Source organism: Cataglyphis hispanica, chromosome 25 (assembly GCF_021464435.1).
Source record: "Cataglyphis hispanica isolate Lineage 1 chromosome 25, ULB_Chis1_1.0, whole genome shotgun sequence".
Taxonomy (NCBI): Eukaryota; Metazoa; Arthropoda; class Insecta; order Hymenoptera; family Formicidae; genus Cataglyphis; species Cataglyphis hispanica.
Window position 1 is genome coordinate 1,259,868 of NC_065978.1, and position 27,629 is coordinate 1,287,496.

General features: G+C 37.5%; 1 protein-coding gene across 7 annotated transcripts in view; it reads right to left on the bottom strand.

Moving 5' to 3' along the window:
• The window catches only part of LOC126858489 (uncharacterized), a 364,090-nt gene that overhangs the window by 210,416 nt on the left and 126,045 nt on the right, over positions 1-27,629 (bottom strand). Inside the window, exon 1 of one of the 7 annotated variants that reach the window (XM_050608856.1) lies at positions 18,535-19,081. The exons of 5 other annotated variants lie outside the window; for them this stretch is intronic. The gene's annotated coding sequence lies outside the window, so the exon portion shown is untranslated. Of the gene's footprint in view, positions 1-18,482; positions 19,082-27,629 lie in introns of those variants that run through there. One more of the 7 variants, XM_050608854.1, reaches the window with a different exon arrangement.

Sequence of the window (27,629 nt, forward strand, 5' to 3'; positions counted from 1 at the left end):
ACGTGCTCTTGCCGAATTCATTCGCCTCGAGAATCTTTCGAATCCGTCCGATATGCCATCGGTCACTGAATGACGGATCTCTTCTAGCGGGCACCGAGATTATCGAGACGGAAATTTTAAGGAAACGACTGCGAGCCAGGAGAGAAAAGAGGAAATAAGGATGAAAGAAAGCGAGAAACTGGCCTTCGAAAGGGTGCAGCAAAGAAATAGTACAAAGGGCGATGATGACGACGGCTACGAAACCAAAACGAAAGAGCCGACGTGTAAATGTCGTTCTGAACTTTGATCGTAAAACAGCGGCAGACTCCTCGGGTAGGTGGAGCATCCGTCTTGAACCGCTGCCAAATCGGTTAAGCGCGAATAAATTTCCGTGTCAAACTTCGTACGAACGTACGAAGGAGCCGACGCGACGGTTCCGCGTGTCGGGCAAGGTTGGACCTACACGGAAATGGGACGGTGGCTTTAATGTTTGTTTGTACAAAAGAGACCGCAAAGTTATAGTTAAGTTATAGTTAAAAAAAAAAAAAAAAAGAAAAGAAAAGACGGGAAGAATGCACAAATCAATGTTCTCTAGTAATATTAATTATTATTCAATTCATTTAATGGAGACAATCTCGGTAAAATTTTACTATATATATTTTAAAAAGATAATCTTATAATTGAGCAAAAATTATTAAAAACAATTAAATCATCTAAATTGCAAATAAATTGCAAAGATTTTATACTATTAAAACTTCTCTATATAAAACATTATTATTTTTAAGCCTTGACATTAAAGAAAAAAATTTTAGACGAAAGAAATGTGCCGTTATATTAAATTATTAAAAATGTATTATATATATAAATTTTCAAATATATTTAATTATAAATTTATATATTCGATTTGGTTTTTTTTCTTAATTATTCTCTTATAGTGTATACCGTGTTTTCGTATACCAACCATATAACAAACGGTAATAAAAGCCAAAGGCACGACGCATAGAGAGAAATTTCCCCCGAGTCATTCCATCTCGAATAAAAGCCTGGCTTACATATTGTTCTAACGAGCAAAGAGCTCGTATATATAATGAATAAACAGCAAACGCAGACGGGAATTTCGCTCTACACCATTACGCATTTTCGTTGCGAAATGCGTAGCAAAAAGATGCAACTGTCGAGGTTTGTCTAACAGAGTAACGACGAGGCACGACGAAGATTTAAAGGTGTCGTGCCGGGGCGCCCGAAGAATACAAAGTCGCGGAGCTCAGTCGGCTGCTAAAATAAAATGCCGAAAAGTCGTAAAGCGTATTACGACCGTCCCATAATTTACGGCGATGAGAAATCATCATCGACTTCGCTACCGGATTCGCAACTACGCATGCATGTGCACATTGTTTTGTCAGCCAAATCTATAACAATCATCAATTATCGAAATAGAAATATTTTTAATAGCGCTCGCTTTTTGAAAAACTCATTTTGTTAAATTTAATCTGTAGATTTTAGAGCCAACTTTTATTTATTTTTTTCAACTACATGTGATTATAAATATCAGAACTTTTATTATATCAATTACACAAAATTGAAATGATAAAAATATTTCAAAACAAATAAACCAAAATTAAACAAAAAACATACTGTTTAACTGCAATTATTTAATAACCTTTTAAATTTTCGAGCTATTTCATTGCCAGTACATTTACATAATGCAATCCAATGATAATACACATTTGGATTCGAAATTCGTGTTTTTTTGTTAGCCACTTTATCTCAATTTAATGTATAAATCGATAAGATTACTTTTTTTTAACCGAAACGTCAGGGAGGATTAATATCCTCGGTAAGTGAAGCACAGATCAGCGCGCGATCACCTTAATTCGACATTGTTTGGAAGAATCGATTCGACAAGGATCCATCAGCGGTCCTGTGGTCGAGCCGATTATGCAGCGTCACGAAGTGGAATGGGAATCCTAGAGCACTATCAACGCCGCACTATCGAGTCACACATATAGTGAACGCGAAACGTCGTCAGAGCTTCATTATGCTTGAGTCGACAGTCGGGTGGGTGGAAGTTACGCGAATGTTATTAATGTTGTACCCAAATCCCTCAGCTATCCTCCGGAACACACGTGCTTGTGTCGCATCAGGCACGGAAATAGACACGATATGTGAATTAAGCGAACGGATGATGGTTAGAACGCGTCCGCGTCTTCTCGATCTCGCTCGAATTTGCGGATAACCGTTACATCAAATATCCGATGTAAGGGATATTCACTTGAGTCTCCATAGTCATGCGACATTAGATTACTAAAATCCAGATCCAGTCGAATCCAGTTCAATTTTTAAACGGTTGTTCCGTTATATATATAAAAAAAAAAAACCGTAATGAGATATAAAACAATAACTAAAAATTGCGACAATAACTAAAATCGAATTCGTAAGATATATGCAGTGCAATAAAAGCAGTGTAGAAAAAATTGCAATAATTAATTTAGATCATGGAGCGCAACATTTGTAACTATGGGGAATCTGAATGAATCGCACATTCGTGAAATACGAATCATTCCGGATTGCTGCAAATGAATATCGGGTAACGCTGTGCAAATTTCGTTCGTGGCATATCCAATATTCGGAAATGGCATTTTCCGGGTAGATTATACAAAGCAAACATTATAGCATTCAATAACGTAACATTCTTCGTTGTACAAAATAAAAAGTGCCGCTAGAGAGTTATCTTGGTCGCTTATAATAAAAAAATTGAAGTCATTAATAATGTTAACGATCAAGAAATGTAGAAATTAGTATAATTGTTATTATCACAGAAATTTAACAGTTCGTAATATTGAACTCTGCTTCGTTTACTCAGCGAGCTTTGAATCGGAACGGACGTTTCCAGTGGAGTGGAAGAGAACAAAAGAAACGAACTATTGCCATTTTTCAATATTAAGAAGGTCTTATGGATGATTTAAATAAGCTCGAGGAAGCTCGGCAGTATGCGCGGCCTGAAAAGTCGGACTTGTTCGATTTATGGGGAGACGTCAGAGACAGCTTAGAGTCTCTCTTTACGCGCTCACATTTAAACCTCGCTCTATCTCTCCGCTTTTTCTTTTTTCGCTACTTTACCTTGTACTCGTCTTTCCTCCTTTTTATCGTTTCTCGTATCGCACAGCGATTGAACACGCAAAATCGTAAAATGTGAAGTTCACTAGTGTAAGACTGGTCGAGAGATCGCATTGTTTCGTACATAGAAGAAAGTATACGATTTTGTTCGATTCTCCTTGTAATCCGTTTCATTTCCTTCGATGACATATAAAGTCTGAATTTATTTTATCTCCGTAAAAAAAACTTTATCTACATCATTGCTCAATCAAAAGGTTCGGAAACATAAAAAAGCTAATGAAAATCATGTTGATTTGTATTAGGCAAGATAGCTCATTTTCCCTTGAATAACATTTTTTTCTCATACTTTATAAAGATTATATTAAAAGCATCTCATTTTATTCAAAAAGGAGACATTGTTTCATCTTTTTCAAGATCTTTTTAAATTATTTTATATCATAATCCTACGTGGTTTTATTTGCGCTCAACCAAAAAATATACTCCATTAAAGCGACAAACGTAACGCATTTAAAATCGCAGGTCAGAATCGCATAAAAACTTTTCAAAGTGACGACAGAAAGAACAGCGCTCTAGCAAACGGAAGTATGAACGGATGATTGATGATGGGCGGATTGCTGTTCTCGCTGTAGAAGGCGAACGCGGGATCCTCGATAATTCAACGATGGTCTCTCGACACGCGCCGCGGGCGTTAAAAATAGGAAAAGAGACGAAGAGATTAAGCGCGAGAGCAGCAAGTTGTTTGACATCGAATAACAAGAACTACAGAGTCATACGAGCAACGTGATGAAAAGTGGCTCTCCCTTTCCTTCCGGCTGCCCTCGTCCGGTTCACGCTCTTTAGCGCATAATTAAGTGGCTCCACACGTCATTCGTCATAGACATTTCGCCCGGATTTCAATTTAAAGTTATGATTCATGACGGAGTCAGCGCGGCTTCTCGGTCGAAGTGTGTAAAAAAAAAAAAACGCGAAAAGAAAAGCTTCTTCAAAAGAAATCGTGACGGCCATCGAAAAGAATGAAACCGAGGAAGAGTATGGAGAATGCGAGAATACGATAAAAGAGGCGATAAGAGAGAAAAAGTAATACGAGTTCTTGCGGACTCGTATATTTACGAAAAATCGGTGCAAAAAATCTGTGCATATCAACGATAGTCAAAGAAACGATAAAATTTCAAGGTAAAAGAGATAAGAAAAAATTCGAGATAAAAATTTCAAAATAGTTTGTTAATTTTAATTTTATTAAATCTGAAAAAAAAAAAAATGATTCCAAAGTGGCAGTATATAGGTATTCCTATTTATCAATATTCATTTTCCTTGTCTCTCCAAACTGTAAAGTCATCAAATTATTTCTCGATTAAGATTTTTAATTATAAGACAGCTATATATTTTGCGCAAGTAATTCACAATATTTACGTCTCAAAAAATCAAATACATTATAGATATGCTAAATATGTTGACTTACGTTCGATACAAGACAAGCGAAGAGAGACAAAAAAAAGGACACGATGAGATGACGTCAAATACTAATACGGCGATTCGGACATTGATTAACGCCTCGTAAAAGAGCACTGCCACAGCTATCGGGACGAGACTTCCCAAGACTCAACGTGATTGATCGATTCGAGAAACGATTATCGACATGTCGCGAGACATAAGGACGAGAAATCCACTTTCGACCGCGACCATAATTAGCGGCGCGCTGCCTTCACGCATAATACGAAATGATCGAATGTCATATGATTTATTATCCAATTACGAGCCGTATTGATGAGCGCGAATCGGAAAATGCGCGTACATCGAAATACATCTTGATGTTAAAACGCGATTTGTTGTCGCGGCTATTTTCGGCTCGGCGATGCTAAAAGTTTTGAGGTCGTTGCGCGCGAAGACATCGACAATTCCGTCGATTCAGCTGTCGCTTTCAGCATGGCTTCGCTTTATTTTTAATGCGTCGTCCGCTTGCCAAGAATTCGAAAAGTACTAACACATTTTTTTTCTCTCACACAATATATACTATAGGAAGTGGACACGGTTAGTATTATTAGATGGCGCTAAAATAAAAGCGCGACGATAAATAACGCACTCATATTTGAGGCACATCTATAAGACGCGCGTAAAAAGAGTACGCGACTAGTGCAGCGAAGTTGTTCAGTGGAAAAGTTAGAGACTAGCCAGCCAGCCGATCGGTCGTTCGTTGCGTAACGAATACGAGGAATTTCTAGCGCCATTTCTGTCGAAGTTTCAAGCCCTTATAACATCACGTTATAAATCTATACCTCCCTCCGAACAAACTTATCGTAAGTTTAAGAAATAAGACTTGGAGAGCTTTCATGCTATTGCACTATAAAATTTATCTAAAGAAAATATCTTTTAGAGAGAAAAACTTGCTCCTTGCAAAGAGACTATCTTTTCTCTTATTTTATATTTAAAAAGTTATCAATTTATTTACGGTTATAAATTATTACAAAATTTCCACGACAGAAAATTAACCCTAATTACCTTTCACATTACGATAGAAAAATCAATCTTTACAAGAACAAAATGATAGGAACTGAGAAAATTTAGAAATAAATATACTTATTTCAGTAGCATGGCTCCTTTAAGGGAGATTATAAAAGTGCTTCGAAATATTTTCTAAATTAAATAATTTTTATGTATTTTCGACAAGGTTGCAAAGTTCGTACCTTGCATTATCAGAAATTCAAAGTATACCCTCGAGTATGATGCAGAATATGAGTATAGTTTGCAAACAAAAAACGCCATTTTCCTTTGCAAATTTATTTGTCGGCGCGAGGCAAATACAAATTTTATCGGAGTATGTTTATACAAAGACACGGAATTAGTATAACGTTGTTTTTACCAATATCTCTCTCTTTCTTTTTCTTTCTCTCTCTTTCTTTTTGTCTCTCCTGTTCTCGCTTTCTCCTCGCAATTTCGTAATAAAACAGCCATTCGTTAACGAAGGAAAGCCTAGGCGATGTGTTTTGCCGCCAACTTCCGCGCACCGAGAATTAATTTTCCTTCTCGGATTTCAGTCCGCGTAGAATGAGAGGATCCCGCGGGTAAACGATCCCTGGAAAAGCGGGCATTACTTACGCGGAGACGTACTGCTAGTAGCCGCGGAACAATGAATCACGACTGACGAGACGAACTTACGAGATTCTCTTCTCTCCCTTTCAACAGCATTGCCGCTATGATACTCGTCGTCATGCTAATAACGACATAAGAGTTATCGATCATAGTCGTTCGTTTTGTCTTTTCAAAATTTCAAACCCCTTTTGCTCACAATTGAATATTACTTAATAATGTACACACAAGTTTGCAACAATTTTGAAGTATCGCACGATCGTTGCGTTAAAGCCCGATAGGTCATAAAAACGCCTTACAATATCATTCAACTACATATGTTTGCCTGATACTTAAAGAAAAAGAAATAACAATTTAACCCTAAATTAAAAACATGAATATAAGAATATGTTGCAAATATTGGAAAAAGTATATATTGCATAGAATTATATTAAAACGTCATATATAATTAAATTAAATATAATGATATAATTAGATAAATAATAATTAAAAATTATATTTAATATTTTACGATTGAATGATATATAAAAGGATTGCAAGAAAAAATGCTAGTTTCATATTAAAATTTATAACTCAAATTGTATTTGATAATATTGTGTTGAAAAATAATTTACATGATAGATGAAATTATAATCGCGCATTACTTGAGTCTCAAGAGCGTATCGAGTTAAATAGAATGGAAAAGAAATAGAAGAATAGAATGATATTTTGTAGCTTGAAACGCGGGGATGGTTTAACGATCACTTTTTGAGTAGAAATCAACAAAGTGGAAATCAATTGAGCAGAAACTTGTTCTATCCAAGTAGCTTTAGCTACTTGCTCCTTCATTTGTCGCAGACAACTTCTTGGCAAATTGTGTTCATTATGTGTTTAGGTAAAATGTCGCGTTTGTTCCGGCTTTCCCTTCTCCTCTCCTGTCGTTCGTCCTAATGCATAAACAGTGTAACGCTGCTGGCATTATAGTTTGTGTAGGTCCGAGGTACTAAGAAATTACAGTCACTCGTACGGGAACGAGAACGGTTTATCGACTACAACGATGAGGTATATCGCTATCGCCCGCTCACTCCCGACATTCAATTTAACTTTTAACGCGAATCGATAACACGTTTTTGGCACGCGATCAATTACGTAACGTTTACCGTGTGTCTACCAATTACCACGGTGATTATTTGCGTTTAATCTGGCTCGACGATAATTTCGAGAACGGGGTGTAAAAACTATAATTGAAAGTAGCCAATTAATCCCCGGTATCCGCAAACACAAAATTGTGTAAATACGAAATTGTAACGTATTCGCCTAATGATGATTGGTTTGCAGACTGATTAAACAACCGGGTCTCTAAGACGGGGGAAAAAAAAAGAAAAAAAAAAGAAAAAGAAACGCGAAGCGGTATTAATGCGTAATTGCTTCAAAGCGGCAGTTACGCAATATAAACTATGGAATGTCTGATAGTAATTTCCGCATAAAACTACCCTGTGCAAAGTTCTTAAATTCGTTCCTGAAGCACAACGGAGCGGTGTAATTAAATAACGAAATTTTCTGCGTTCCGCACGCTTTATTACAAAATTCCACTAATAATTGCCAGATATTTGAATTCACAATTTTCCCCTCACGAGTCATAGCAATCAAATTAATTTAAACACAGTCAACAATTATGAAAAAAATTGTTGCTTGATATTAAATACTCCGTTTCTCCATTTAGCTAATTAAAAAGCGCTTCGTATCGAAAAACCGTTCATTCCTGTAATCCACTTGCAGTCTCTTCGATATTGTCGTGACTTTCGATGTTATCGATTCTCAAAATCATATAATAAAATTAAGAAAATAGTCATAATGTTCTTAATAACGAAATTAATATTGAATAAAGTTTTAGTTGCAAAATTAAAAATTAACAAAACGGAGAAAAGCCATTTAAAATAATTTGTTGTGAAATTATCAATGAGAATTACAGTGTAATATAATATTGCAAAATTCATATTTCACATTTGTAATCTAACAATACGTAATCGTGCTGACGATTTATTCATGTTAATTTTAGTACAATATCTCTCATTAGACGTGAGCAAAAAAGCAAATGGTTCCTTCGGAAAAACGCCGATCGATATTCCTCAAAAGTTCCTTGGCACGTAGTTAGTTTCTGTATCGTTTTACAGAAAATACACGACTGTGGCCACGACGATCGTAAATGTCGACTCGACGAAGCTACGACGTGAAGCTTTCAAGCGGTTACACATTCACAGCGACGCGTCATTCGTCGAAACGACGATAAAGTGGTCCTGCACCTGTTCCATCTATAATTCGATGACATTCGTGTGCGTTCTCGTGTGTGGCAGTAATATTTATACGCAGGTGCGCGTGAAATACCACGAGAGCTTGCGCGATGCGTCAAGAGAATATCTTCGTACTTCATCTATGATTTCGTCAGCGATGCAAAAAAAAAAATCGTTTTTTAGAGAAAACTCGAGAATGTGGTAGAAAGAATTTCATTTTATAAGTTTTGCTCTCTACTTTTTGTTGAAAAATACAATGCATCCGAAACTTCATATAGTATTGCTAAATTATTTTCTTTTTGAAAAAATATATTAATATTTAATCTATATTAATATTTAACAGTTTAACAGTTTCTTAAATATATCTCATTGAAAATTATTTCAGACAATCTTGTGCCAGTGTAGTATAACATTAAAAGTAATAGCTTTAAAAATTCTCGAAAAGCATTGAATAGCAGAATATAATAATTAAATTCTAAAAGTAGAGCTGCACAATCCGAAGAGCACTACTTTTTTTCTCCGCTGTAAAAAATTACTTTTCGCTTCTATCCACGGCCATTAGATAGTAAGCGTCAAATAGTAAGTGGCTGCGTGTTGTTAAACGTTATAAATTCTAGATACGATGACTGAGCTTCCGGTCTTTGCGGCACATCCGGATGAGGTCGTGAAAAAAGCTCGGTAACGTCGTCAAGCGATGCGCGAGCGACGCGTAACCTCGTGATAACTACGCGATAGAATGTTCTCTTAAATTTCCCAGGTGGATCCGAGCGTACTTGCTTTCGCGACGTCTTTATACGCTCTACTCGACACCGGCGAATACTTCTACATCCCTATTCAAGCGCTCTCACAAGGAGTAGTCTAGAAGCCCTTCGAGAATAAGCGAATATCGAAGATGTTACACATGAAAGAGAAAGACAGATAGACAGACAGACAGACAAAGAAATAAAAGGAGAGGGAAGAGGAGAGAAAGAGATAGCAGCCTCATCTGTCTTCAAAATATTATTCGTAAACGTAACTGCATACTCGAGTTGGTCAAAAAGTTAGAAAAATTATTCAAATGTCGAGTTTTCACGACATTCGTAAAAAAAAAATTTGTGCGACAGTTAAAAGCCACATAATAGAATGGAACGTGCATAGCACGTGGAAATACACACATTTATCTATTTCTATGAAAGCAGGGACACGCGCGATAACATTCGTCTCATCTTCAGCAGTGATATTGTTAGCAACATGACGCAAGGATTGGCTTCGCATTCTCGTGTTGTAAATTAATCGTAGGCTATACATTAACATTTATGAGACGTGAAATGAAATGTCAAGCAGACACTTATACAAATACAGATTGACAATTGTCAAATAGCGCTTTCATTCATCCTATATCAACAGTCTTAAAACTTCGTATATAATCTTTGATAACAAATACATTATTCTATAAAACATCGTACTATTTCGATATTAATAGCTCGTAACTTCAAAATTGAAATAAAATTTATGAGCGTCAGCTGTTATGTAGATGAAATATGTCATTAATTTCTAGCTGTATCGTAAAAACTGACAATAACAGCAGTTGCGTAAAATAAAAGAAAACAAAAAAAAAGCATCGCGCGAAAACAATATAATTCACTTTGCATCAAGCTATAATCTCATAAAAATGATTAATATACACCATTCCAAATGATTGATGTCTGACAGCCAAAAGATTTACGCTACCATTTCGTCGACGACATAATTCCGATTGTAACGGGACTATATGACAGAAAGTTTCGCTTATCCGGGCTTTCGCGAAAAATGCAGAACGTGGGCATGCATAAGAGTCGTGACATGTGGAGACAGCGGAAGCACGCTAAAACCTCATTATACGAGTTGTGACATACGACAGGGACGAGTCGCGTCTTCTGGTCCGCGCGCACGCGCTAAGGATGATAAAAATAAACAAAAAAACGTAGTGGACAGAAGGAAAAATAATAAAATTTATATTGCGAGGGACAGAGAATGGGAAGAAGCGAGAGAGAAGAGGGCACGTGGTGACTCCCAGCGATATTTATACAAAGACTGGAGTGCTGCCAAAATCATAGAGACCTCTCCATCTTCCTCTTCCTTCGTCCCGGTTTCCGTCCCGCTGTTCCTTCCTCTTTTATCTGGCGTCTCATCTCTCTCCCTCTCATCTATCTATAATATCTATCTATTTCTTCTCTCTCTTTCCCTCTCTCTCTCCAGAATCAAGGGTACTTAACACCCGTGGATATCTAGCCTTGGCTTTTGCGCAGAAACTCCAGCAAATACTTTTGCTGCTTTATCTGTCAACCACTTCGAGCCCGGCAAATTTACCAACCGAAATTAAAGGTCCCTGCGGATAACGACTAAGGTCGCCATCCACAATTATTACTAGTAGCATCAAATGACAGTGTACACGGCAATGCATTTCATACTTTTCTCATTCTAATGATAGTAAGAAACACGAAAATGTTACACATATATTTTCTCGTTTATGACATTCTAACTCAAATTGTGGCTTTGAGTGATTATGATTATATATTAATAATTTTCAAATTTAATTGTATAGAATAAAATTATATAAATAATAATTCAATGTTTTGCAATCTGACAAAAAAATAAATACATGTATACGTACACAAGCTTAATAATTTTACATTACTGGAAAATATATTGAAATAAATCTCTTGCTTTTAAATTATCGTATACAAAAATATAATTGCACTGGGTGAAAAATATAAAAAGCGGATGTTTTTCATCTAAAATCAGTCAAGAGATTTGTATCATTCTCATATTTTCTCACGCACACATGAAGGTTCGCAAAATCAATTTCATAAGTACTACTCAAGAAAACTTTAATTTATATATGTTTCCGAGTGGACGCATATCTGTACAGTAATAATCCTATAAGACACTTGAACTATAAAAATCGATACGATACGCTAGATATCCAATTGGCCACGAAGATTCCAAAGCAATGACTATAACTGGAAAGGTTTTCTTGAGTGGTTATCGTGGAAAGTCTTAAAGCCGAACAGCCGAGCGATCGACATGCTCAATGTATTTTGATTTTATCAGTCTTTTTCTTCGATAATTCGCATCGTTGCCCAAAGCTATTGCTAGATCCTTGATTTTTCTATCTAGACATCTATTCCCAGTTGTGTCATGTTTTATAGAAAATGTGGATTGACTATCGAAATCAGAAAAACAATTGACCGTTCAAATTTACTGCAAGTGTTGATTATCAACTTAACTATTACTGTATTAATCCCTCTATATAATTTTAATTTTTTTTTTTTTATTTTTATACAGTGCGTGCTTAGATGTTCAGAAAATTCCTTTTTATTTTTTTCTTATGTATTTCTTAAGTCAATTTAAATTAATTTAAAATTTTAGTAATATTTTAAAATAAAGCGATAATGTATTCATAATTTATACTTAATTCATTAATTACAAAACAGTGAATTTTTATCTTTTAAGTGGAAATTATAAAAAATAATAGCATTATTCGATCTTGAGAAGTTGCACTTTTTTACACATTTTCTTTCGACGCTGATAACAAATCGAATGCCGTTGTGTTTCGCGATCAACTTGACTCCGACGCAAAAATATAAAGATATCACGGTGTTGGGAAGGAACATTTCACGATATCCAACGATTAAGGGAGTCATTAAAGTGAAGGTACCTCGCGGACGCTCGAAGTGATCGTCGTCAGGCGACGCAGTGATAACCGTAAAAGAATACGGGAAGCATTAAGAGAAAGAAGCCGCGTCATCTTGCACGCACGATCGCTTTCTAACGACCACAACATTGTTACAACAAAAGACAAAAATGCAGCCCAGCGTTTGTGTTCCGTCTCCTTAAGACCTTCATGACATTTAAATGACCGTTTTATATCTCGTTACCTCTTTACACGCCCGCCTTCCTCTGCGCGTCATTATTCTTAAGCTACATGTTTATTTTTCCCGGATTCGTCCATTAGCATGAACGCGATATTTCAAAGAGCGCATTTTCTCGTTTCTTTTAGAAACATAACAATGAAAAATTTGAATAAATAATAGAAGCATCAACCAATTTAAAAATATATGTGTATATATATATATATATATATATATATATATATATATAATATCGATAATTCAATATAAAAGAATTATGTCTAATTATTTCTTATTATTTCGCTAATGGATCCAATAAAATATAATACGCAAATGTTAAAAGCAAAATTAAAAATTTCTTATGTATATCGGTTTTTATGATTTCATGGTACCAATGATATAATGATATAATCATAATATCATAATATCAAGGTGCAATCCATCGATGAATATTTTAATAGAAATTTTTGACAACTTTTCGAAACGTTTACGTAGCTCAAATATCCACGAAGCGCCGTTAGGCATGATGGTACCAATATAAAAGCATATGTTTTCGAAGCGAGCACATGCGACTAGAGTAGAAAATGGAATCGAACAAAAGCGCCGGCCAGGTAGCCTAATGAACTCAGCATGCGATGCAAGAATGTCTCGAGGACTCCGTGGTCTGCCAACAAATGCTTTTCGTCTCGACATTACGAATGCGAAACATCGGCCGACCAATACGTTTCGCATCTTCTTCAAACAAGCTGCATAATTGCGACTGATGCATCTAATTATGGATAATTAGCGTCTTCGCGGAAAATTTTCTATAAATAACTACAGAAAGCAAAAACATATTTTCAAGGTATTCGTTATTAGAAACGTTATTAGAATTGCTTATACTTGTTAGAATACTACTTAAAAATTTATAACCTTTTTAATGGATAATAGATAAAAATATATTAAATTACAAAATGTATATGACGACGTACAAACGTCGTACATGTACAAACATTTAAAATGCATTCGGTTTTATATGCAATATGAATGATTTTTTTCATATGTATATATATAATAAAGTTTATATGAATCTATGTCAATTCTTTCGACTATATCCGAAGGCGAAATTTGACAACGCTACAGACGAATCATATGCGCGTATCAGCTTGATCTTATCAGTGATATAGGGAACGCCATAACAAACAAGGATAAATCGAGAGATACAGAAATCTAGATGAAAGACAAGAACGAGGAACAATCGATTTGGCCTCAATGTAACCACAATGACGTTATGTCAGTTGCGTGTCACATTCAGCGTGATAATTTTTTTCCAAAACTAATCAGCAATAAATATTAAATAAAAATAAAATCCCAAAAAAGGAAAATCCATCCACGTATAAGAACTTACAAGTGCATTTTCTAGCACAATCTTTAATGACGTTAGTATTTTTGGCACAATTAATTTTTCGATCACGATCTCATTCTTAATGTATGTATAATGATTTTTTAATAAATTTTAAAAAAGAAACAGTTGTGAGATAAATTTTGTGTCAGTTTTATGTAATTATAATTTATCTTACAATCTGTTTTTTTTTTAATTTATTAAAAAATCATACATTAAGAATAAGATCATGATTGTCAAAAAATTAATTATTTATATATATATTGTATATATAGAGAAAGAGAGAGAGAGAGAGAAAGTCATACAAATACATATGAAAAATTCTTTTTCTAAAAAAGTTTACTTTATCGAGCTTGCAGGCAATTTCACGATCCGGATCTCGCGTGCAGAAATCGTTTATCTGACTCTCTTCTTTCTTCTCTTTTTTTTTTTTTTTTATCGAAGTCAGCACCTAGTCTCCGGCTTTTCCACGGTGCAGCAAGTTCGTAACGAGTTCCATCGATTTCCTCCCGCGGCGGTGTATTGAAATAAACCAAAGAAACGCGAGAGATGTTCCGCGAAGAACGGAAAAGAAAACCGGGGAGGCTGCGTGAGCGAGTGAAAAAGCCGCAATAAACGGAAACTACCGTCCATGCAACCGGAAATGAATTGCGAGTAAGACCCGGTGTAACGGAAGAGTAAGCATCGAAAGCGAGCTGGGTTTTTCTCCTCTTTTACTTGCCGGAGAGAAGATGATTTAATGATATTTCCTTTTATAATGCAGTTGTGTTTGTCCCCAGTGTAAATAGAAACATATTTAAACACGCATAAAAATGATTCGGCAAACAGAACAAAAAGAATGATAAAAATGTCTGAAAGAAAATATATTTTCCTCATATTACGCATTTTACGAAATACGCATTTTAATGGTTTACGCAGGGCGCAAAAAATTCTATCGCCTGTGTTATAATATAATATTTTATTTCATGGGAAGTAGAGATATTCCGTAATATTCTCTTTTTTCCATCTCCCTCTCCCTCCTCTTCGTTATATATTACATTCATAAAAAAGAGTCTCTATTGTGAAATTCATGAATATAATTGCGATATTTAAAATTACAAGAAAATGTTGCTTTAAGATATCGAAAAAGAATCGGCCTTGAAGAAGAAAAGATGGATCGGAAATATTGCGAACTCCTACCTCCCGGTTACCACGGAAACGATAAGACACTTTTGATAAGGTGCGACCGTGATTTCGATCCCTCGCGTGTTCAGTTTATTCTGAGGAAAATGGTCGCTACTTGCGTTTGCGCACGAACGATTTATCTCCTATAGCCGCTACATCTTTTTTTGTCAATGTGTCAATTCGAAAAGGAAAAAAAATTAAATCTCTATTGAAATATGTATCACATCAGAAACAAAAAATATAACTACGTAAATTCGTCTACATTCTCACTGTATATTCGTAGCATAAAAAAAAAGGGAAATAAATCTAATTGCCATTTTTATCACTAATTATCAATTAAACGTGACACAAACTTGAACAATCATTTCAGCGATTATAATGCACCGCTCAAGATCAGACAAGCCGATTTCGCATTATTACGAAACGGTAGCCAAACAATTGTGCCGTGTGCCAAGAGAGTATGAATTTCCCGTCAAGATGTCTCTCCCTTCTCTCTCTTCTCTCAGTGCGAGTAATAATTAGCAACATTAAATGTCAGTCTAAAGTACCCTCTCATGTTTTAATACGAATCGTACCAGTCTCTCTCTTGAAACGAGAAACAATATTATTCTGCGACTTGGAGACAGAGAAGAAAAGATATGTTACATTGTATATAGGACATTTTCATTCTCTCATCTTCAAGAGTCACAGAATAATATCGGCTACCGTCACGTTCAAATTAGAATATATTAATCTTCCTGTTATCGATTGTTAAAAAAGAAAAAAATCTCGATTAATGATAGCGATATGTAACTCGCGGTTCATTTAATTGTGTATCTGTCACGATTTTAATTATTTTCCAACGCCACGTGGTGTACATATAAAATCGTACGTCCTTACCGGCGACCGAGCAAGCATGTTTTGCCGCGACGTAAGAATGCAATGAATGTGGAGGCTGGAATTTCGACATGCATTATAGTTGCACTACGTTACGTCGTGTATGGTCGCTGATCTCGGTCGCGGGAGAGATACACAATGTAAGTTGTTCTATTTATACAATTGTGCATGATCGCGAAGAAAATGAGAGAAAGAGATAGAGAACGAGAGAGAGAGAGAGAAAGAAAAAGAGAGAGACCGATTTCGCAACGTGCTCTCGTCAACGTCGCGTTTTACACGTCGCGAGGTTAAAACGGAGCGCAGTATTTTGAGGACTCGTCAAACGTAACGTAACGCTCGTGCGCGTCTTTAATCGTGATTTATTTCTAGCGGCCCGTTCGTTATCGGAAAGATCGGACAACCGCGACGAGGTCTTCGCGAAGGAATCATCCTCATGACGAACGCGTCTAAAATTATTACAGAGTTTCATTGACGTCTCTCTAATCTCCTAAAAAGGATAAGCGTCCTTTAAATTGCCCGCGCCTTTTCCGTTTTACGTAATATTATATTATATAAAAAATTAAATATTTTAAAATATAGATAAATTTTCACACAGGCACAAGCGTTATAGCGTTATCTCTAGACAATATTAATTGCAAACTTCGATATGTAAATTAAAAGAGTATGTACCTCGTTAATTTTATTATGTTACGCACGCGCGTAAAAATACGCGCGGCGCAAATATCTGAGATTTAATTAAAATCCTTAGAATCGACGTGAGAGGATGGAGCGATCGCGCCGTCTTAAACGAGGCGGAACGTCGCGAACGATCGTGCAGGAATGCGCGAGTAACGTCTCATTGGGTACAGATTGACCTAATTACCGAAAGGAAACGTCTGGCGCGCGCGCGCGCGCGCGACTCATCTCGTCGGAGCATTTGGTGCGTTGCCTGTTTTTCCGCGTATAATTGCAAATTGTCCTCCATTCATATAGCATCTTGCGAAGAAAAGTTGAAACGATGATATTCCGTATCGCCTACGTACGAGAGAATCGTCACAGTGATATTATATAATATCACTGTGGATATCTCACAGATATACACACAAATTCATCGTATAATAATTTCAATCATTTACTCTTTCTTTCATTTTAAAAACAATAGAAATTTGTTATGTAATTATCTTGAATACAGATTTAATGAATTCGATAGTATCGATAATATATTGATAATACTGAATGCTGTGTAATATTTCGAATTTGGTTATTAAATAAATCAAAGTATATTTCGAGCTTATTATCACATTTATCTCTTTTTAAGATCCATAAAATAAGTATAATATAATAAATAATTAATAAAAATATATAATAATTATAATTGAATATATATATATAGAAAGAAAATATGCAGATATAAATTTCTCTCATTTTCTCATCGTCTACATATCAAACAAAATAACCATAAGCAAATGTCGATGATCAATGTTCAATCAAAACAAAATAAAGATTGGTACACGTGCTATCGGCACGTCGCCAAATTGCTATATATCTCTTATGCCGACAAAAGAAACGATAATGCCACGATATAATGCGACCTCAACAAACTGGATAATCTATGCAACTTTGCTTATGTCTCGATCCTGATAATAAAATGGCAAAGTAATATCGATATATTAAGGGAGCTTATTAAATGTATTATTTGCGTGAAAAAAAAATGTTTTTTCTTATTAATATCAGATTTTCATATTAATAATCGATAATTAAAAACATCAATCTTATTTAAAAATATATCAAACAATATTCATATAATACGTACGTATTTGTAATATTCAATTCACAAAGACATATATATATATATATATATATATATATATATATATATATATATAATATATTTACAGAGGCATTGATAGCTTATTAAATTAAATTTTTTATTTTTTTATCCATTCTTGAATTCTCTCCTTATGATATTTATAGTAAATATTGATGATAAAAATATCGATCCAAGTATATATGCGTTCAAAATTCGCTAACATTGCACTTCGAGTATTTGTAAGAGCCGCGTATTTTCACAAAGACGTTTCGCAACGAGACCAAATGTGTAAATGTCTCGCAGTAGAAAGATTTTATTCCCGCTGTAGAGTACGCTTTTATTTGTATAGCCGTTTTCTGGCAAACGCAATGGTGCGCGGCAGTTTGTCAACACGATTATGACAGATTTATCTGCGATAAAACGCACGCGCGTGTACGACGGCGTCATCAACACGTTTTCCGGCCACTTCAGCTCCGCGTTTAACGTTAAAAAACACGATGCGTTCTAATATTCATATTCAACAAAATTACAGGCTAGGCAAAATTGCTAGACTATTATCTAATTTTCTCAGCGCATGTGACTATTCTTAGCACTGAATTTAAATAACTACTGAATATATGCATACTTCGCGGCATTCGGCGAATTAATTTACATTAGGAAATTACTAGAGAATGGCAGTTTCGATTATTCGAGATAAATTATGCGATCGTGAAAAAGTCCGCACGATTGAAAGTCACGAATAAATAATCACCGATTCGCAAAATCATGAAACGCAAAACATTTGTTTCGTAACGCGCACTTTGCACGAACACTAAACGGAGCATGAAACGCAATCAAAAGTAAAAAAAAAAAAAGATGAAGGCAACCGTATATATGTAGAACAAGACAAAACACAAACACACGCGTGCGGACTATTTCTCTTCGCACGAAAAGAATCGTAATGGGTTTACTTGCTCAGCTCGATGCTATCCCGCCAAAATTTCGAAGCACGAGATCGCTCACATTATCTTTCTTCCTCGTCACGATGATACTGCCTCGCTTTCTCCTCCTCCTCTCTTTCTCTTCCTCTTCGTACGACACAAGTTATGGCACAGCACAATCGCGGCGTAAATAAAGGATTTATTCGGCGGCACTACTCTCTTCTCGATACAGCGACCCGGTAATCTATCAAACCGCCGATCGATGGAGGCCGCGAAATCCTCCGATCGGCTCTCGGCTCGGCTCTCTCACACTCTGGCAACGTACGAACGCGCCCTGTTATGGCGCCGCGTTCGGTGATTAGCGACGGTGCAACAACCACCGCGACGTGACACGCGTCTACAAATTCCCATCGCTCTTCTCGATTTTCGCGCGGCGCCAATCAGCGCTACGCGAACGAAGCCAAATTCTCACCGGACGGAAACGCTGACGACACGCGACATCGAACCGCGACGACGATAATGACGAGGACAACGAGGATGAGGACGACGACGACGACGACGACGACGAAGACGACGACGAAGATCAACGGCGCGACAGGCACGTCGACAACACGGCACTATTCGCGAGGACACTCTTTCGTCGCGTATGATTCCGCTACCACCGACGACAGAGAGAGAGAGAGAGAGAAAGAGAGCACACGACGTTTCGTAGACGCTGCCAGCGCCGTCACACGACCAATCGACGAAGCGCCGAAGGTGAGCGAGTGCGACTAGTGCGGAGACAGAGAGCGATACACCGGCGCGCGTGTCGCGCGTAGTAGAATAGAACGGTGGCGCGGATGGACCGCACACAGAGGCACGCGACGGAGTAAGGTTTACCGAGAGATGCGCGCGCGCGCGCGCGCGATACGGACGACAGAATTGACGGATAGGAAAATGTGACGTAACATACGCACGAGAGAAAGAAAAAGCGTACGAACGGACGGATGGACTTTTATTCGCGACCGTGCGTCTCCAGTTGTTCGCTGCGCGCTGCGTCGCGGCGCTCTCTCAATGTCGGGACGCCCACCACCTGTGATGTTGGACCCAACCCCCGCCGTCTCGCGTCCTTCCGCCACTACTACTACTACGGTGGAGGAGGCGGCGGCATCCCGCCGCACACGCGCTTTGACGCGCGCACGCGCGCACAGTCGCGTACTCCGCTTCTTCCTCCCCCGTTTACCGCTCTTTCTCTCTTACGTCATTTGAATCCGACCGTGTACAGGGTGAAACATTTATCTCGACCGTTTTGAATAACTTCTCCGTCGTGATTAATGCGATTTTTCTTCTTCTCGACTACGGTAGCTACGTCGCAAAATTGCGCGGGTGTTCAAGACGATCGTAATGAATATTTCGGGCATGTATCTTTGAAGAGAATAAGGAGAATATCCCGTAAAAAGATATTACAATAAGAACGTGCGATAGCGCGAACGCTGTAGTCGCTGTGTTCGTATCTCTTGCAGTATCATGAAATGAACATTAGGTTCGAGAGAAAATCAACGGTCGATACTTAAAGAGAACTCGCTAAATCCCATCAACGTCGAAAAGATGAATAGAGACTCTATAAAACATGCCGTGCGTTGTAACGCGATATTCGATCTGTCGAGGCGCGGAGGCAAAACGACTCGCGGAGGAAAAACAAACGGTTCTTTTTTTTAAGATCCCCGGGTCGAGGATATATCTCCGATATAGCCTGACGCGAAGAGAAAGAGATAGACGCGCGTGGACAGGCTTACTCCCCTAGTACAAATGTTATCGTTCGATCCGCCACCCGTAATATTCCCCCGCGGTGCCGCATGCAAACGTTTGTTTTCGCAATCCACGGGGCGCGCAGCCGCGCGTTTAGGGCAAAAAAGGTGGGATCTGGCAGAGTATGGTTTATCGAGCCGGAAGCAGACGCTCGAGAGAAAAAGAAAGAAAGAGAGAGAGAGAGAGAGAGAGAGAGAGAGGCATCCTCGTCGCCGCCAAGTCATAATCGGCTTGAATTCGCGTATTTCTCGACGCGATCGAACTCGTAGAAAATGCCAGAGGTCCATGAACATTGGCAATGCGTGCGAGAATTTGATTAAGTTTTCCTTGTATTTAAAAAAAAATGCAATACTGCACATAAACACGTGTATATCATTCATTATATGTTTAAAAATATCTGTGAAATTACATATTGAATTAAATATCCTAGACTAATGAAACATAGAAGAGATGAAAGAAAATTATATCTATTTTTATCATCTCAAGAAAAGCAGAAAATTTTACAAATTTCTACTTGCTAATTTCCTACAAGAAAAATTATGATTTCTTAGTATATGATTAGTTTTGATCTCATTTTTTGCAATATTGCTTAATCAATATTCTGAAAAAAAAAAAAATATAAGAATGACGCATATATAATAAACAAACAGTAATTTTCGCCTAGCAACAATCACGCTTTTAAAAAAGAAATTGTTATGAAACATCGAGATAAAGGTTCACGAAATAAAATCTGAAATAAGAAATATGAGATACAATTTTCCGCGACACTGCAAAATAGCAACCATCATTTATTAAATTAATAATAATTAATTTATTAATTTAAAAATTAAATTAATAATTAATTTATTAAGTTACTCGATAAGCGACAAAATAATCTACCATTATTTTTCTTTTCGTTCCTATTGATAATTAATTATTTTATATTCAAATTAATGCAAAGTAAATAATGCATCATAACATATATCATTCATTGTGATGAATATATGAAATTACAGTAAAGAAAAAATGAGATTACTCACTTTTTCCGAGTTATATCGCGTCAAATGCATTTACATAATATGCTGCACATGGAGATTACGTTAATCTACATATTTTCGAATGACGACGCAAGATCGACGCGGTGCGTCGATATGGAAATGCCGCGAGATGATGGCGGCTAAGCGCATTAGCTGGGAAAATTACGGCCCCGGGCCGCAGCGAGCATAAGGACCGAGATCGGTGGAACGCGTGACCGTAAATCGCGATAATGGCCCCAGAGGAATCGGCGTCTTTTTACTTGGCCGTCGCCTAGAGGCGATGGTGACCCCCCCGCTCTCTCTTTCTCTCGCTCTCTCTCGCGAGATTCACGAGAGATCGCGCGGGCTCGAAAATTTAGAGTCCGTCTACCCTAATAGATTTACGAAGTGAGGAGAGAGCACGGCTCCATTTGTCTCGTTCACCTAATTAGCGCTCGTGTAAACTAAATAAAGTCTCCGGGATTTACTGTGCTACGGGATCACACACACACACACACACACACACACACACAAGTATTCGATTTTACAAAGAGAGACGCTCTTCTCGTGAATTAATGTGCTTTAGCAAAATATTTAATCGCGTCAAAAAATGGAAATTCTGTGCAAAAAATCGATAACGAGTCTATTTTTTATTAACTATATAAATCTTAAATTTAAATATAATTTAAATATAATTAATCATAAATATAAATTCATGATTAAATTTAAATACTTTTTATATTAATAAAGATTTTATTCGTGAAATTCTAGTAAATAAATTTGATATTGAATATTAAAAAGCTCGATTCCAAATTTATCGCATGTTAAACAACCGCAGTCGCACATAAACGTATAACCTTGACCTAGAAAGAAAATTCCGAAATGTCAAGCTATAACGGACACAGCTATATTCTGTTTGACGTTGATCACTTAGACAGTGAGTTCTCAATTGCATCAACATGATGGTGTTATTAAGTATGTGTGTGCAAATAAATTGAGTTCTATCCGTGCAATTTCGCGCGTCTCGAAATGCCGTTGTCATACTCACACAGCTAAACGTCTACATATTTACGACGTATTTACCGATGAATCACATCTTGGAATTTTCTACCGTGTCGTAATAGTTCAAATATACGATCTAAAACTTGCAGAAAAGTATGATACATTTTAAATTTAAACTACATGATGTTTAAGTAACATTTTATCAAATCCCCGCAGTGTTCTTCGGATTAATTATTAAAGAAATGTGTTGTTGGAAAAGATGCGCGCATTTTAATCCTTCATCAAATATAAACAAGTAGCTTAAGTGTTCAGATTACATAATGCAGCAGTAGGAGATCTCGCCTTATGCTCGTCATCGGACAAAGTGCATAAATCTTTGATGCAACTACACCAGAAATTTTTAACGACTCCGTCTTAAGAAAATAAACCTCAGCATTTACTTATTGGCATTTTTTCTTTATCTCACTGCGCATATACATATAGCAATATAAATTTTCTTTAAAGTAACATATTTCATGCCCTAAACATTCTTTCCCATTTAGTCGGCGTTCTTTGAAAGCACGGATTTTTAATTAAAATATTCCGTGCGCTTTTCATGCCGGCGCGAAACATCCTTTGCACGCTATATGAGTACATCCCCCCGAACACAATGCGCAATCCGAGAATCCCGCCGAGATAAATTCCATCTTTTCACGCAGGAACGACGCATCCATTAGCAGACATTGCGTTTCGCGCTCGCTCTCCTTCCTCGAGATTCGTGATTATTTCGATCGATTATTACACGGTGACGTCGGCGGAGAGGAAAAAAAATCGATCGACGCAAACGCAAACAAGATAGTAAAAACGACGGTCGGTATTTATTTATTGCTAGAGAGATACGTCACACAACGTCGAGACGTCGTTACGTATTTTTGGCAAAGGATCAACTGACGGCGAGAAACGAGTACTACCCGCGCTTCTATTCCGCCTCAACGCTCTATAGCCTCTATGCTCTGTCGTTTCATTCATCATGCATCATTTGTTTAAGGCCACGCTACGCGTGAATCGTGCACACCGCAGCCTCGTGGAATGCTTCCAAAAGTCGTTGCGAACGTGGCGGTGGCCGAAAAGAGATCGGCCATATTATCGGCCGTTACCGAAAATTTTCATTGACGTACGTTCACGGCAGATTTCGCGGAATTGCTCCATAATGCGCGTGCAATGTCGTCATTGCGGCCTCCGCTAATGAGCATTCCGATATTTTCCCCTCTCGGGCTAAATCACGAGCGCGATATGCATTAAGAACTATCGTAATGCACGCACACAATGGGTTCGTAATCTCGCGTGCGCATATATTATTGAATATACGTTTATCACGAAGCCTTTTGCACGACACAGTCGAGATAATAAATTTACACATTTTATAATCGTTTAAAAATATATTTATTTTATATATTTTACTCGTATTGTTATATATTTAAAAAAATCTTTCTCTCTCTCTCTCTCTCTCTCTGAGAAAAAAGATAAAAATTTTACAATGATAAATATTTTTCTCCATTTCTTACTACTTTATTTCGCAGAAAACATATATACATACACATATATTCGTTTAATACATATATTATTTTAATCACTTCTGTCAGTAATTAAATTACTTTATTACTTCCCGTCAATAAAAAAAAAAAAATACACGCTAAACCATTTGCATGTTTCGTGCCGCGATTTCGTAACTGCGATTAAACACGAAAGCGGAACACGACGTGACGTTAAAGACAGCTTCAAACTTTCAATCCGCTCGTTATTCGTCACAATTTCACACGGATATGGAATGCAGTGCAATATAAGCAATCACGCGCAGTACAATCGCGCTTTTTCAAAATCACGCTGTCGTTATATCGACGCGAAATCGCCTCGCTCATCGATCGATCGGCACGCCGTATTCTCTTTCTTTCTCTCTCGCTCTTTTTTTTTTTTTATATTTCGAAATGCCTCGTGTAATGCTCGGAGAGCCGATTGCGACAGCGGATGTTGGGGCGCGCGGACACAAAAATAGCTGACAGATAGCCGACTGAATGGTGTTACCGCTGCGGTGGCCCGTAGATTACCGCGCGGACCGGCGAAACTTGGTTTTTGACAGACAGGTCTGTTATTACTGTCACTCCAGCTCCCTTCGCAGCCCTGACGGCGGCGGCAGCAGCGTTAATCCTTTCGTCACCGTGTCCTGTGCCGTGTCAGCGCACGTCGAATTACTTTAATGAGGAATTGTGCACACTCTGTTTAATACCGTCGTCCGCCCCGCCTCACTTTGTTCATCCCAACAGTACGAACTATCTCATTAATTGCAGTTTAATTAACTTTTTAATGCGCGTTGCATCTCTCCTATCCGATCTAGCTCGCATTTTGTCGGCGCTTTATTCTTCCTTCGCGATAAATTACTTTACGATTTTCCGATAAGCTCTAATAGGGCGTTTTATTTAAACGTGAATATGATTTGACAATTATATTATTGAAACTTAAAAATTTGACAATTATATTATTGAAACTTAAATATTTAAATATTGCAATATTCGCGCGAAAGACAAGAAAGGTAAGAATTGTATGGTATCTTGGATATGCTTGAAATATTCACTACTACCCATCTATGATTTTAGTAAACAATCAAAACAAAGAATCGACGTAATCTCGTTCGACTGTAAAATTTAACGATTCCGAAAGAGCACTTTTGGCAAGAAACACAGGCTATTCATTTTCGAGTTTGAAACTAGTTGGAGGTAAATTAAGTCGACCGCTATAATCGAACAAGGAAACAATTGCAGTTCTCCTTTCAGGAGAAACCTGCCTGCTAACTTTTCCATTTAACGATAACTATAAATCTAATTTTAAAATTAAGTTTTTTGACCGAAATCACATAGAGAAGTTTTTCGCAATTGCAAAGAGTATTTAATTAACATTGAATATATACGTAATAATCCTTGTCCTGAGATATACTTGAGTCCATAATGGATATGGAATTATCGCGTGCGAGTTGAATTCCACGGCCTTGTAAGGCAAGATTTTTTTCTTTGCTAAATTGCCGGTGGTGCGAATCGAATTAAAATTCCGTAGCGTCGTTATAACCCTCGTGTAAGAGTCTAAAGCAATGCCATCCAGGGGTGAAAATATACCGTGCGGCAATTCACGTGCTTGCGTGACTATGAAAGTTTCAGGGTCGTTTTAAAGATAAGCTAGCAGGAAGGTATTGCTCTTTCTTTCAAGCTCGAATTGTTGATATCGTATTTAGCAGATTTATATTCAGCAGCTTTCTCGATCAAAAATCTATATTTTATATCATGATTTTATATATCATGATATTATATATATATATAAAATCTCAAAAAATAATTTCAATGGTGATACATATGTCGCACATATTTCTACATTATCTAAAAAATGTTGATAACAATAAAAACGTTTAGATTTTTCTGAATATATTTCTGTCTCTCTCTCTCTCTCTCTCTTTCGCTCTCTCTTTTATAGAATTATATATTTTTTAAAAACAATTTATAAAATCTGCAATTCATAACCAATTTTGAAGTTAATAATAGCAGCATAATTAACTTTGATTATAGCTTCCGTCGGCGTGTGTCGATCGCACGAATCAAAACGCGCAAGAGTAATGAGTAACTCGGCGGAGAAATTCGCCACAGTTTTTCAACGTTCTTCAAACGTTTTCGTCGTCAATCAGGAAACGAGCGCCGGACGATTTCTCCGATTCGGGAAAGTCCTGGCATGTTCCGCAGACTCGTTACACGAACGCGAGAGGACGAACGTCGGCGGCGAGTGTTTGTCTTTCGCGAGCGCGAAGAGAAAGTCTCGGGTAAATTCACCCCCTTTCGCCCTCAGGCGGGTCGGTGCTCCCGCCGTGGTTAAGAAGGATCGATTCGTCTAAGGGCAACAGCTATCCGTTAACGGGACGGAATAGCCTCCGGGGAGAGATCCTGAACCATGCGCAGCGCACACAGCGCGGCGGCCTGTCGACCTCCTCGAGACGCGGTGTGGTGCGGTATCTCGCCGCATCTCCGGGCCCTAAATTAATGTCTGTCCCTTGCAATAACTTATCCGCCGATCCGGTATATTATGGTACACGATTACCGTTCGCTGACGAATGGCTGTCTATTTTCTGGAGAAGATCCTTCACAATATCTTCACGCGCGCTTGTTCTCTATCTGCTTGTAATAGACTGCCCTATTAGAGAGGAATTAACGTTTCAAAATATTATAAACGAGTCTTCTTCACCCCTCCTAAGAGCTATTCATATAATGAGCGCAATGATATATTTTTTTTTTAATTAATAAATATATAAAATTGTTTAAATGTGCTTCTTATTATATCATTTTTTTTAAATTTAAATTAAAAGCTCTTGATATTATATGCGCTTAATTCTGATCTATAGAACGCGGAAAAAAAAAATATTTCAATTAACTCACTAAGCGCAAATGCGACGTTAATGTTCGCCATCGGTGTGTTTCATACGATCCCTTGCTTTGTTGTTTTTGGCTCTATGAAACAGAATAGCGCTGGCTTTAGCGACGCTCGTTAAAACGCGTCAGCTCGCGCACGTCTCACGTCAACGATTCATGTATACGACGCTGTTAGTCATCGCACTGTTCATGGAAGACGATATTTTCGCCCTCTCGCATTCTCGTCTTTTTCTGCAACGTCGGATGGCGGCTCAACCGGGACAGGTATTGTCTTGATGCGATTCCGTCGCGGAAACCACGTCGCATCGAAACTTTATCGTATCGCTGAGGCATATTGTTGTCGTTTTGGCGAGATGCCACAACAGACGATAATGCCCGAAACGTAAAAGCAACGTCCAACATAAAAGCGACGCTCGCCTATTCTCTTTGTTGGTGTGTCTATCGATAAATATATTTACCACAGCTGTCTCCCAAAAGTCCATGTAATTTCTTTCGATCACGGATGCTTTGAAAAATTTACAATTTGAGAATTAATCTTTGTAAAAAAATTCTCGCAAAAAGTCTAGAGGAATATTAAGAGAAAAGAGAACAGTATAGCTTGCGAAATATATGATAGATTCGCGGCATTATTTTTGCATGGGAAATTGTCTCTTAAAATTCTTCGCCTCAAATTATCAGATCGCATCGGCAAATAACGTTTATCGAAGACTAGAAATATAAAAAGCCTTCTTCGCTTACAAAGCCCAGCGCGACGATTTGGCACACGATGTATCCGGAAACTCAGTCGTCCCATCGCATTCTCGACCAATCCAAACATGAGCATTAAATAATTCGAATAGTCGCCATAAAACGAGACTAACGGCCATGTTGATATGCATCGTTGTTGTCTTTACGCGGCCGGTACTTTCATCAGCTGTGCGTTAACGCGACGACATATTTCTCCACGTCTGTTG